This window comes from Centruroides sculpturatus, unplaced genomic scaffold (assembly GCF_000671375.1).
Source record: "Centruroides sculpturatus isolate CEXI.00-Female unplaced genomic scaffold, Cexi_2.0 scaffold172, whole genome shotgun sequence".
In the NCBI taxonomy this organism is placed as follows: Eukaryota; Metazoa; Arthropoda; class Arachnida; order Scorpiones; family Buthidae; genus Centruroides; species Centruroides sculpturatus.
The window spans coordinates 205,634-220,164 of NW_019385305.1; the positions used below are offsets into that span (position 1 = coordinate 205,634).

At 30.1% G+C, this 14,531-nt stretch overlaps 1 long non-coding RNA gene across 1 annotated transcript in view; it reads right to left on the minus strand.

Moving 5' to 3' along the window:
• Positions 1-1,596: 1,596 nt before the first annotated feature.
• The window catches only part of LOC111637421, a 53,039-nt gene continuing 40,104 nt past the window's right edge, over positions 1,597-14,531 (minus strand). The window contains exon 5 of the long non-coding RNA XR_002758694.1: positions 1,597-1,723. This is a non-coding gene — a long non-coding RNA (uncharacterized LOC111637421). The remainder of the gene's footprint in view (positions 1,724-14,531) is intronic.

The window sequence follows — 14,531 nt, forward strand, 5'->3', positions numbered from 1 at the left end:
ATTAAAATAAATAATCCCTCAAGGGGCAGGGAATAAGGAAAATTATAGGAAATGAGACTATTTCTATTTCAAATTGAAAACGACTCAAACTTTACTGATTCAGTATCTAATTTTCTCTTTGAATTGTCATTTCCTTTCAAATTATTAATAATCACTGAAAGAAAAATTGAAAATATAATTAGTGTTATCATTTTTCTTTAATAATTATCTTTTCTTTAATTTTAATTAATTAAAAATGATTTTTTATTGGCAATAATTCTATAAATTATTTGCATATATTATTATATTTTATCATAAAATTATTATAATGAAATTTTTAATATACAGTAAACGAATAGCAATCGTCTCTGATTGTTATGAATCATATAATTGTAGTTACTTTTTAAACGTGATGAATATATACAGATAATTAATTTTTAAAAACGTCTAAACTATACTATTCTTTATTTTAATTTTAATTAATTAAAAGCGATTGTTTTTATTGATAGAGAAAAATTCTTTAAATTATGTTGTGTATTTTTGTTAATATAAAAAGATTATGATCACATATTAACAACCTGCTCACTACGCTGTCATATAATTCATGCAAATTAGAATCTCTTCAAACTAGGAATTCTTAAGGTTTTTAATCTCTAAAAGTGTAAGTGTAAAATACAGAGACGTAATTATAATTTTTATTTAATGAGAAAGCAATTGCAAGAAACTATCTAAGCATCACCTCGTATCTTTCCTGTATTTCCATTGTATCATCTCTATGGTAAGAAATGCTGATTTAACCAGTCCTTATCGGTGGAGGACCTCGTATCTATCCTCGTATCCACTGGAAGATCTCGTATCCACTCATATCCTCGTATTCTAAGATACCTTCTATCTTTCCTGTATTTCTAGTGTGTCATCTCTATGGTAACAAACGGTAATTTAATCACTCTTTATCACTGGAGGACCAGCAAGGCCGCTTGGCTCGTGTCTCATATATACGAAAGCCTAAACAAATTGTTACCCACTTTTGAACACTGGTCTTTATCGTATGTTCGCGCCTGGCCAACGGGTGGGTCACGTGGAGTTTTCCGGATTTTTCTTTACGTTAGTAACACCTAAATAAGGTCCAGTTTTCCATAGAAATTCCTCCTTGGAGGCAGGACGCCCAAGTGTCGTGTTGCTATAAACAGAATTGTTGCAGAGTATTTATTTCATTGGATTTCTTCTGTGAAGAAAAAAAAATTAATTTTTTTAAATCAAATTTTATTATTTAAAAAAATACATTACAATTTTTAACTTCGCTTTATTTATTTAAATGTGTCCTCAAACACATAAGTGACTCGACACACGTAAACAAAGCAGAGACTGTCCTCTAAGAGAACACGAGGCCCTGCTTTAAACAATAAAAGTATCTTTTTATATATATATTTGAAAATCAATATGACAGAGCTGAATTATTTTTTAAAGATTTTGATTTATTTCTAGTTACAAAAGAGACATGAAATATGATACGTACGAAAAATGGAATTTTTATCTGTCAATGTGAAACTGGAATTATAATTATACATTAGATAAATATTGAAAGGAAAAAAATTTATCATTTTAAAAGTTTCGGGAAGTTTTTCCTTTCTTTCTTCAAATCAATAAAATAAAATAAAGTTTATTTACTCGCAACGACGCCTGTAATAAACTTGCTCCTCTTACATCATTCCATGCGGTGAAGTTGGATTTACAGTTACTTAGTCTAGAAGGGAAACAAGGGCGAAACAATCTTATTTATTGTAAAATAAAAAAAGGTAAAAAAGATTACAGTATTTCGGTAAAATTCATTTAATTAATTTAAATTTAGAATAAAAGAAAATAGAGATTTTTCGAGTTTAATTACAATAATATGACATGAAACAAATTCACACAAAGAGAAACTGGGTTGATGGCATTTGTATTGCCAACCAAAATAGATAAAATATTTTATTCAATATCTGAACAATGACATAAAGAGAGCAAACTTTATAAATGATTATTTACTTATCGCCAATATTCTGTACGTTATATTAAAAAAAAATCGAATATTTTTTGGTTGTTCGTCATCCATCAAAATTAGCATATTTCGTTTAAGTAGCAGATATTTATGCACACGTTATTTAACTTTTAGTTAATTAGAACTGATACAAAAGTGCCTTTTCCCGATAAGTTAAGAATGCAATTTTTGTAAAATAATCATTTATGAAATAAACTTTTCAGAAGGAGAATGAAAGAGAATATTAATATTATATAAATGAATTTATATATCTATAATAGTCTTTAATGTAAAGTTTATAAAAGTCTTTTCTGGAGCCACGAACAAATAAAACAATCAGAATTTCCGTGTTCTACAAAGTTAAAAAGTGTCATCTGCCTTCCATTTATCTTGTAGACAATATATCTCTTTCACATTTCTTATGAATCAATACAAACAGGGAACTTCTTTCTGTGAATATATATTTTTTACTTTATTTCGATACTTCAAGCTCTTCTTTTTTTTTCTTTTGCGGTTTCTCTTTCGTATCATTGAATATTTAAGAATTCTCCAAGAAATGAATTGCTGTAATGATAATTTTTCATGTAAGATTTTTTTTTCTTCTTTTTATCAAAGATATTTTAAATGAGAAAATTGTGAATATCTTCGACGGTTTATATAATAAAATACTTAATATACTCCAGGATTATTAGAGTTTTATTATCGGTGCTCTTCAGCTTCCTCTTTGATGCAAGTGAAGCAGGATTTAGAATGTCCTTCTGGAAGTACGATAGCATTTATAAAGGAAAAGCAATCCAGCTCAAATTTTATTTGAGTGTCAACAAAAATCTTGGAATTTGCTTTATTAAAAGTAATTTTTGTTCAAGAATTATATATTAAAAAAATTTCTTTGCTGAATTTTGATCAAATTAAATAGAAAGATGTCTTTGACCATAGNTAAATAAAATCGGGGGTATTGATATTCAGAAAAGAAAGTTATCAATACTTTCCACACTCATTCGATTTGCATCGAATTCAATTGATAATTGATCCTGTCAAATTCTTCAAGTGCCAATTAAGATACAAGCGTGGATTTTCGAGGTATTTTATATAAGGTTATATAATGTACAGTACAGCCCGTTATCAGATAATACTCGATTGTGCAAGATATAAGAACCTAACTAGTAATGGACCCCAAGTATTGAACCGGATAACCACGTATTTAAGGTTGACGAAAGTCTAAATTGCTTTGTTTATATCAAATCTTTAAACATATTCTCGACATTTAAAATAATTTTAAACAAATTTTATTGTTGCCAATTTGGTTTTTATTTGCCGTCACTCGTTATTTTACAGTAGATAAACCATGCGCGAATTGTTTGACTTGAATAAATTTTATTAGGGGAGACCGGGGCAACTTCGGCATGCGGGGCAAGTTTGTCAAGCGCTTTTTTTTAAAAACAAATTAAAAGGAAACTTTGGTTATAGGTTAGGCAGTTGAGTTTTATTGGTGGCTTGTTGAGTGTTGTGTTTTTATTGTTCTCCAACAAGCGTAGTTGAATTATCAAGCAAATTTTCATTTTCGTTCAATTCCATATAATATTTTTTTTCCATTTATATTGAATTGGCAGGTTTTGTTATAATTCCATGATAACGAAAGTTACTTTTCCTGTTAGAAGGATGTAACTTCAACTTATTCACGTGGCCAGATCGTGGCTTGGCATTCTGTTCTCAGGGTTGTACTTAATGTTTCGAAATCATGACTAGCGGGGTAAGATCGGCAACATAAAGCCACATTAGAAGCAAAGGATAAAAATCAAACAGATGATAAATGAAAACATGTTTGCATTTGTTATTCATGTATATATGTCTTTGAACTTGCATTTCGTTGTAATAATATTAAATGGGTGTTGGATTTGTATTTCTTTGTTTTAATAGTGAATTCTAACTTATACATTGTTAATAACATAATTTTATATACGTGCCTATCTTGCTCCATTACTGTTGCCCCTATACCAGGGGCAACTTTAATAAAAAGAATTAAAATAATTACAACTTTACAAAAAGAGAGAAGTTGCCGATCTTGCCCCTATACCCGGGGCAACTTCGTCAATTTCTCTCTTCTTGTAAAGTTGTAATTATTTTAATTATTTTTATTTCCAAACTGATTTTAACCAGTTCTATAGTAAGGTAACATTCCAATAGACAATATGCAAAGCTTTTTTTTTCAGTTTACAGCAGTATTTATTACACAAAATTTAAGTAAAGTTTAACATGCCGATCTTGCCCCGGTCTCCCCTAAATCCTTTGTTTATTTAGGAGAATATTATTTATTTATGTCGGAATTTGACAATAAATCTGATTTGATATTAAAAGCGGTTAAAATTCGGTTGAATGTTTTTCTAATACTTAATCAAAGAAAATAAATTAATAAGTTTGGTAAATAGGGCTGTAGGAAAATCTTAATTCTATTCTAAACTTCTAAGGGAGAGAAAACACTATGTAAGGCATCGTTGGAATGTGGTGATCTGCAGATGTTCTGAAATAATTTTCTTTCCTTAACGTCCTTTGCCGATTTCTTGTGTACGTCTTCATGTATTGACTTTTGTGAGTTTTCCTCTTATGTTCGTACCATTCTTTAAACGGAAAGTCGAGAACAATAACATGTCAAAAGTGTGGAGTGTTCTTAAGTTGTTACAGTGTAACAACGTATAGCCCCGAAGGTCCTTTTATCTTTGCCCGTAAACTATGCAAACAGATTGATCGGTAACAATTAAATCTAAGTAGTAACATAAACATGTACAATAACTGTAACATATTTTCAGACCTTCGAGACAAAATCACACGTGAAACTTAACCAAAAGTAGCCTAATTACCTTCAGAACAGAAGACGATGAGAAAGAACCCTTGCTATTTCGGCTCACTTTCCTTTACCAACCCCAAACTAGAAGAATCTCTTAAAAATTCATCGTAATCGCTTGCCCGTCCCTTTATAATTCTTTATAAATGCTAAAAGGTAAACGAATCAATTACTTGATTTTATGGATTTTAAACAAATTTATGGTAATATTTACCATCCAATAATACTTTGCCTACATTTCTAAATTTTATATAACAATTTTACCCGACTCTAATAACATATTCCATAGCGGGGTAAGTTGATATACACACGCACACACAGATATATATATACAGAACCCAAAGAAGTACAGGTTCATTGCTAAATATTTCAATTTCAATATTTCAGATGCAGTAGGAAAATTATTTTTAAGAAATTATTTAAAAAATAAATAAATAAAGCTGAAATTGTAACAATTAGCGCCGGTCTCCCCTACCAAAATGAAATATACAGTATTAATATAAATGTGTGTTTCCTTACATCTATACTCTATACTAATACAGTATTATAAAGAGGTAATGTTTGTATGTATATAAGTAAGTTTGTTTGCAGCAGGTAATCTCAGAAACTACTCATCTGATTTCAAAAATTCTTTCACCAATATTTAGAATGAAATCTCAGGGTGAACATAGGCTGTATATTATTCCGTTAAACATTCATAAAAATTAAAATATAAAATCTAGGTTAAGGCTTTTACGTCCAACAGATGGCGCTACGAGTACGACGCTATAAGTTTGCTTTTCTGTGAGGCATTATGCTTTCTGTGAAAATGAACTAAAGCAGATCATCTTCTATCTATTTACAGTATATAAATAAAAATGTAATGTTCGTTTGTTCCTACCGATTCCTTTGAAATTTTGACACAACGCTGCATTCGAATACGCACGTGTTTTTATATAATATACGTGTCGAAATTCCCTCCACTGAAGGGAGATACTTAGGATTAAGGCTTACCGTAAAGAACTCTGCTTCTATTTATACTATTTTAGATGCGGTTTTTTGCGTTTTTGATTGCGTTTTAATAGGGTACGTCAAGAGAATGTACACTAAGAAGAAATTTTTCGAAAAATTTTCCCCCCACGGGGGAAGTGTTATACATTTATAATAGATACATTTTGAGCCACAACAACGCGTGGCGGGGTCAGCTAGTCAATACTAAAATTGCATGTAGGCCTATAGAACGAATTACAGTTAATAATTCAAAATATTAAAACATTCGAATTATTTAAAATAAAATTCGAACGAAATCTTCCAGTTCTATTTGTTCTGTAGACTATATTTATTTATATTTCGTAAATTAGTAATAATTAATTACTTAAATATGGACAGACGAAGCAGTATAGTCGACGAAATTCGATCGAGAGTTGTAAGTGAGACAGACTTTGTTCATCTAACCCTAGAGAATCGGGACGACTCCGAAGTGTATAAGATAATATCGGAAGTGAAACGAGACACCAGTAAACAGATAATAAAACGCGCATTGTGTCTTGTATTTTCGGGAGTGGCCGGCATAAGTTTTGCTACTGTGTTCATAATCCGTCAGAGATTGAATTATGTCTCGTCCGTACAGTCTACCGTGCAGTTTTTTTCCGGAATGGCATTCCATTCCCTTCCCATTATGATGTACACAAAAAGTAATTTCGTCTACGAATACGAAACTATGATTTTAATCGTAATACATTCCGTCGCCAAATTCTTCGCCTTCCTGTTTATATTCTCGGCTCTATTATATATTCCTCTACTTCAGAATACTATCGTATGCGGATGTACGCCTATAATGACGTCAGTTTTTGTCAGAATCGTCATTAAGGATCCCTATTCTTCCACGCACGTAGCTACTCTAGCACTCGGTTTGGGAGGAATTTTACTGATAATTAAATTCCCAATAATATTTGAAGACAGGACCGTCGATTATGATTATTTTTACCTTTGGGGAATGCTAACGGTGCTGTGTGGAGTAACGACTAACGCTATATCGAACTGTTTTGTACGTATGCCCGCTTTATTACGCACCCATTACTCGGTAATTGTTTTCTATAACGGTATTATCGGTTTGATGATCTGTTCGATAATGTTACCCGCTTTAACGAATTACCATTTACTATATTGTGGCATCGATGAATGGCTGCCGGTGATGCAATTCTTTTTAGGAGGTTTTGTCAATATATTTGATATTAGTGCCCTTCAAAACTACGAAACTGGAAATGTTTGTCTTATATGTAATATATTTGCCATAGTAACTACTGTTATTTGGGACATTATATGGAAGTACGATTTACCAAATATATATACTTTAATGGGTGGAGTAATGGTTTCAATTGGCGTCATTTTAACGTTGAAGAAAGAAAATATAGTAACATATTCAGGCTATATGAAGAAACCTGTTTAATTTTATCCGTATTGTTCTTATTAAAATAATGTGTAAATTATTAAATAAATTTATTGTTGATCCTTTAAAACCAAAATATAAAATTTCATTAAATAATACTCCTTGATAATGTTTTATAATTTGTTATGGAATGTAATGAAGCATTTAATTAATATATGCGCATATATGCTTTTAATTATCCCGTGATAAATCTAATTTGAGTGTGATTAGGATGATTTCCAGGAGCGTGACGCTTCATTAAGTTACGAGTGCCATTAGTTATAATGATACTGCATTTTTCCCCCCGAAGCAAATATTAATGGAAATAATTTAGAAGAATGAGAAGATTTCATATTAATGATTAATCGTAGGTATTTTTTAAATCTTCCTTGAACAAAAAATAATAATAATATAATATATATAATATAATATAATAATATAAATAATAATAATAATATATATACACGGTATATGAAATATTTAGAAATTAGTAAATGAAGTGTTGTTAAGAGCATTTGTAGTTAAAGAAACAAAAGCAATCTTTTCTTCAATTCTTGCAAAAAAAAAAAAAAAAGCAATCTTTCGGGAATTATTTTACTAAAAACGTATCAAGTATCCAAAGCGGAGATATTAATTATACAGGTTATAATTTTTGCTGATTTAAAAAAATAATAATAAAAAGAAATAAATAAAAACCTTTATATATATCCTGAAAAATTTTTATAAATTAATCTCTTCGTAAATTCGCGAGTATATTAATTATAAAATAAATAATGTCAGTAATAAATTTTTATCATATAAATCCGTTTCTTAGGAGAAATTTGTTATTTTAAAACGAGAAATTATTTACAGTATTGTCACATGGTCACAATGCCGGGCTGCAATTTTTAATCATATTTTTAATGTATTTAATTTAAAATATATGCTTTCCACCTGAAATCAGTAGTGGCTTGCCCCTGTACATCATACTTTTCCTTTAACAATAGAGTCGTGCCGATCATCTAAATTCTTTCGGAGAGAGTTTTGAATTGAAATAACGTGACTTTGCATCAGATAGTTAATCAAGGTCTCTTGCACCTAAGATTTCCATATGTGGAAACCTTATTTTTGAGGCCTCGTCGTCTCCAGGAGGCCTCAAAAATTACGTAGCAAAACAAATATGTCTCTAAAAATTTAGTAAACGTTTAAAAAGTGTATATTATAAAGAAGAAAAAATAAAACATATTATTACAGTATTTCGAGAATTTATTGTATTTTTAAAATAGAAAAAAACAACACTTACACAAAGGCCCTTATAACAAAATTGCGCCTAGTGCCTCGAAGGAACATAAACCGCTATTGTATTTAGTAAATTAAACCTACACTAGTACTTCATACTTCTAAATTACATAATAATAAATTACTTATAAGCACAGTGCACATAAACGCGTTTATTTGGCCCGGCACAATTTTGGGACAAAATGACGCCCTAGCGAAAGTAAACACACTTATTAAAACGTAATAAAATACAGTTAAATACTCATTAATTAAATTATTGATAAACTTGAAAAACACATACGATTAGATGTATTTTTAATAGACGAAATGTGCTTTTGGCTACGAGTAAATGCACCGCAACCTAATTTATATTAGATAAGTTACCGAGTATATAAAGTATAAGAGTAAATCTGCGAGAATATTTAAATTTGATTAATGTTAGCAGCTTATAAATAATTACTCGGATCCGCTGTATTTACAATAACATTTAGCTATTTTTAAGCTGACAGTCATTACTAACGTCACAAAGAACGAAAAGAATCGATAGGACAACAAGGCACCACTATTGTCGGTTTTTTGTACTTACAATGTAGAAAATAAAATTTATTTTTAAAAAGTCGATAAAACCTCATAGACACTGTATTTCGATTTTATATAATCGAAAGATAAATTTTTTAAACGTGTTTTTATTTATTAAATAAATTATTTTATCTTTAACCTATTAAAGATTATTTCCGCTGGATAGTGTTTAATACCTATTGCATCTGTTATAAATACGGTAGAATCTTGCTAATCCGGCAATTCCTTGCTCGGAGGAATGCCGGATTACTGAGTGTATGGGACTAAAGGCAATAAACCACATGGCCCGTACTGATTATTCTTGCTGTTGTCTTTTGTCATTGTTAAATTATGCACATGGATTTAATTGCGAGTTTAATTTTATTTATTTATTATTATTATTATTATTAATGTTACAGTTTATGTATTTTAAAAAATAATAATCATGAATAAGAAAAAGATATTTGGAGGGGGGTAAGCGGAATAATTGAAAGATCCGATTATCAAGGGCCGGATTAGCAAGAGTGTAGTGTAGCTACATTTCTGCCTTTCGGTTTAATACGAAATATAAAGAGCACAATGTTTCGGTTTAAAAAAAAATACTTTTTTAAACTTTTAGAAGTGAAAAGTAAATAAATACTGTCAAAACTACATATTTTATAATAAGTAATAGCCTATGCAACACAATTCTGGTATGCTAAAGAATTAATTAACCTTATTTTACAAGATAAGCATACGTAAAAATGCTATTTAGTTAGTTTTTAATAGATTAAATACAACTAATTAATTAACTATTTATTTTAAAAGGGCAAAAAAAGTTTTAAAAATAAATAAAATTTAAATTTCAGATTTGGACTGATGGGAGACGGCAAGGCAACGCGTGGGCAATCTGCCTGGGGGAATGCCTCCCGAGAGGAGTTTCTATGAGAAATTGTCCCCTATTTAGGTATTGGACACGGAGTTTTTAGGATTTTCTTCACGTGCCTGTGTTCAGAGTTTTCATCCACTCGGCCATCTGTGGGTTAAATTTTCATTTTAATAAACTAAATAATGTTCATGTACTAAAAGTTTCTGCCGAACGAAAAATTAAATGACTTTTTTTTAAACAACATAAAACTCCGTTATAATTATATAGTATTTACAAAATAAATTTTAAAAAAATAATAAAATTCATATAAAGATTCATATTTCGGCAATAGGCCTTCAGTTCTAGTCTTGTTTATTTATTTACTTTTCTTCTAATAAAACAAGATTTAAAGAAATTATTTTCGTACAAAGTACAAACAGAAATCATTACTTCCATTTCGATTTTTGTACCATGATTTTTACTGTCACGTCTTACTAAATTTCTCACTTCTCACGCCATCGCATCTCCAATCACTATCGATTCTAACAAATAAATAAAATATAAAATTTGACACTTGATTGCTTCTTATTCTCTTTTTGCTTGTTTGGCTGTCGGTAGTAAGGTACAGATTTGCCGTAGACAACTTATCATACGGGAACACCATTGTTACGATTACACACACTTCGTTATTTAAAGAGGAATTTAAATATAGAATTATTCAGGAAATTCGGATCCGGAGGGATCCGGATTCGAATCTTCCTCAGAGGCAATTTTCTCGAGTAATTCGGGTCAAATTTCCCATCTCATTTATGATGACCATTCTGTTGCACATCAAAGCCGTTCCTAATAAAACCGAATTGAGGAAGACAATAAAGCCAACTTTTTGATGAGGCCTCGGAGGAAGGAAAACCAAATCCGAAAGAAAAATACGTTAATGAAAATTTACGATAGTAACAAAAATATTTCAACTGTGTAAATTACGTTTAATCAAATAAATTATATCATTAAATCTGCAATTAGTTTATATAATTTTATTAGTAGCTAGTAGATTCGTACGAATAGCCAGATAGGAAATGATGTGAGAGTACTTTTGCTTTCAATATAATCCTCGTTATCAATTATAATAACTCAATTAATTGAAGAATTAAAATATAACAAAATGTATTATCGCACGAATACGATAATATTACTTAAAGGTTACAATTTATCGTCTATGATGTTCGGTACGTGTACTTCGATACTGATGTAGTACAGAATATCGATTGCTTTATACCAATGACCCGAATGGGAGTAACTTTGTTCGAACTTTATCACGCAGGCTATAAGCGTATAATAATGAACACAATCATACATTTTTTAACTAAATATTTAACTAATTTATTGTAAAAGTGCAAAGAACGGTGTGGTGCCGCCATTTTCTGGAAATTATGTAGTTTGAAAAATGCGTCTTATTTCACTCGAGCGAGGTGGCATTTGTTCTCGTGTCTTATTAACAGATAATTTCGATTGCTTGACGGGTTGATACTCAGATTTTTAAATGATGATTGCAGTAGGTCTATCGAAATTTAACTTAATGAGTAGCCTACTTTTTGAAAAATCTCCCAGAATGTTTATATGTTCACCCTTGGTCATAATAACTGCAGTTGGTTATATTGAAGAACTTGTTCATTAGTCAAATGCCTAAAGTAATGTAAACGTAAAGAAAAGGATATTTTTCTCCATTATCATTTGTAAAATAATCGATTTTTTGTGTCTTAAAACAATTTATTCTTTCATTTTCGAAAAAAGAAAAAGTTTGTAATGATTTTCAATAAGCAATTATTTCATTTTCATTGGCACTAAAACTGCATTTCTCATTGGTTAATGGTTAAAAATTTTTATTTTAAAAGGGAAGTAGGCTATTAACTTCGTACGCTTTTAATATGGCACAAAATTACTGTAAAAAATGAACTGTTTTTTTATGTTTCGAAATGAATAAAGTATCTAATTATTTTTCCACGTTACCGAAAACCAAAGTTCATTGTCCTCAAAAAGTTTATGAAAATTCCATAAAATGGCACCAGGTAAATTCTATAAAGATTGACATGGCAATAGTTCCATCACTTACCTTTTATATATATAGCCTATATATATATATATATATATAATATTTACATCAAATTAATCTTCTAAAAGTATACAAAAAGTGTTTGCATCTACAGAATTATTCAGAAGAGAAATATTAAACGTCAAAAGCTTATAGAGGGGTTGAAATAGAGCAACTTGATATGAACCTATGTTGAGTATGAACCTATGTTTGCTGACGTAATCCTCAATCAGTACAATCCATCAAATATAATAAACTATACCGCGGACAGTACGACATGCATAAAACATGCCAACGAATGAAAGTTTAATAACGAAACAATGAGTACATACAAAATGTGCTGTTCGAATTTGGCTATTTCCACACTCAATGTAGGCATTGCAACTTCAAAGGAAACTCTGGCGCACCTTCTATCCTAGGCATCTCTCGGACTACGTCAACTGCTAAAGAATTCTGGCTAACAGTGTTTGCGGTTGTCTGGTAAACGAGGCTTTTGATATGATCACAAAAGAATTTTACATTAGACGGCTTGTATTGACTCGGGATTAAGCTTAGGCCGGCCAACACAGGTTCTAATTCAAAAGTTGCTCCAATTCAACCCCTCTATACGTTCCCGACGTTTGAGACCAACCTTCTGAATCATATTTTGCATTACTTTTTAGAAAATTAATTTGTCAGTAAAAGTTTTAAGCAATTATTTAAATTAGATATTTATACATCTAATTTTTCCAAAAATCTAATATTGTATATATTTAAGTAATTATTTTCGTTTATGTATGCCACCCTTCGACTATTAAATGACTTCAATCACTTAATAGCGTATTTTCTAGCTATTTTAGGACAAAATATAATCCATCCGATTCCATAAAATACAGCTCAAAAATGTCCGGGGAACAATTAGTATGCAGGACTCCAGTGTTTTCGGTACTCCCGTGCAGCTAATGCCATCTGTTATCTAAAATTCGAAATGAAAGAATATTTAAAACTTAATTTTTAGATGATTTAATAGTAAAATATATTTCGTACTTTTGTTATTACGTTAAGTCGCGTAGAAGCATTAGAAATAAAACGTAATTCGATCGAAAGCGAATTCGATTTGTTACTTTGTTTTGAGAATGATACAAAAATAGTGACTTACTCAAAAATTGATTTTATTTTCGTACATTGCGATATTAACTAAGCAAAATAAAAATGTTTATAATCTATTTACGACTATAATACGATTCTAAAAATATATTTATTTCTATAATATTCGATGGTAAGATGTCTTAATTGTATCTGATTAATTTCCTTAATTAATGATACTTCCTTTATATATTGAAATTAATAAATTAGAATGAGATAAATAAATATCCTAATTAAATTTCGTAATGAAGGTTTATTTTGATTCATATACAGTAAAAACCTGTGTAAACCGGACTCTCATGGTACCGAATATTTTTTCCGGTTTGACGGGTTTCCGCTTTAAACAGGCTTTACTGTACTGATAAATTTTTAAGATTTGTGTATCATTAACTTAAATCTTCCCAACATTTTCAGAACCTTTGCTCTATGACAGGGATGGCAAACCTTTTTGTGTTCGCGTGCCATATTGTAAGCATACTTAGCTTTAAAGATGTTTATGCGTGCCAAAGTTTCAGACTTCGAATAACGATATTTAAAAAAATTAAACAAATACGTTTTAATTAGAATAAATGTAAAAAAGCTGATTGAAAAAAGGATGATTAGGTGATAAACCGAAAAGATGATTGAAAAAGACAGAAATCGTATGATACATTACGTGCCAAATGATTTCTCCTTACGTGCCACTTTGGGCACGCGTGCCATAGGTTCGCCACCCCTGCTCTATGACATCATTGTCTCTATAATACAGACATCAACATTTTGATTATTTCTTGCCTTTGATCATTACATTAGTTAAGTACAGTGAAACCTGTGTAAACCGGACTCTTACCGTACCGAATATTTGTAGGTTTTTGTTTTAGATAGGTTGTATTCTATACGGCTTTTATTTTTACCAATAAAAATGCAGTAATGAACATTACATAATCTGTATAGAACGCAATTTAAGTCGTAAACAATACCACCCGATCTTTGTAGTATACAGTACAATAAAACCTGTTCAAAACGGAAACTCGTGTAAACGGAAAAAAATGCTTTGGAACGCAACGATTTTTGGTATTTAAAAAACCTGTTTAAAGCGGAAACCTGCCAAACCGAAAAAAAATTCGGTACCATGCGAGTTCGGTTTACACAGGTTTTTTTGTATACGAATAAAAATAAAACTTCATTAAAAAGATACAGTAAAATATATAGAATACGGAGCAAATTTTCACTTTAAAATTTTCCAAATTATACATACTTACGTTATTATTTTGTAATTACGTTTTCCAAAATATATTACATAACATTTTGGAAAACAAACACAACAGAAACAGATTAATGTAATCTATTGAAAGACAAGTTTATAAATATTATTTTAACTTGTGATTAATTTTAGCAAGGAATCACCTAATATCACAGCAATACGAAATCACAAAA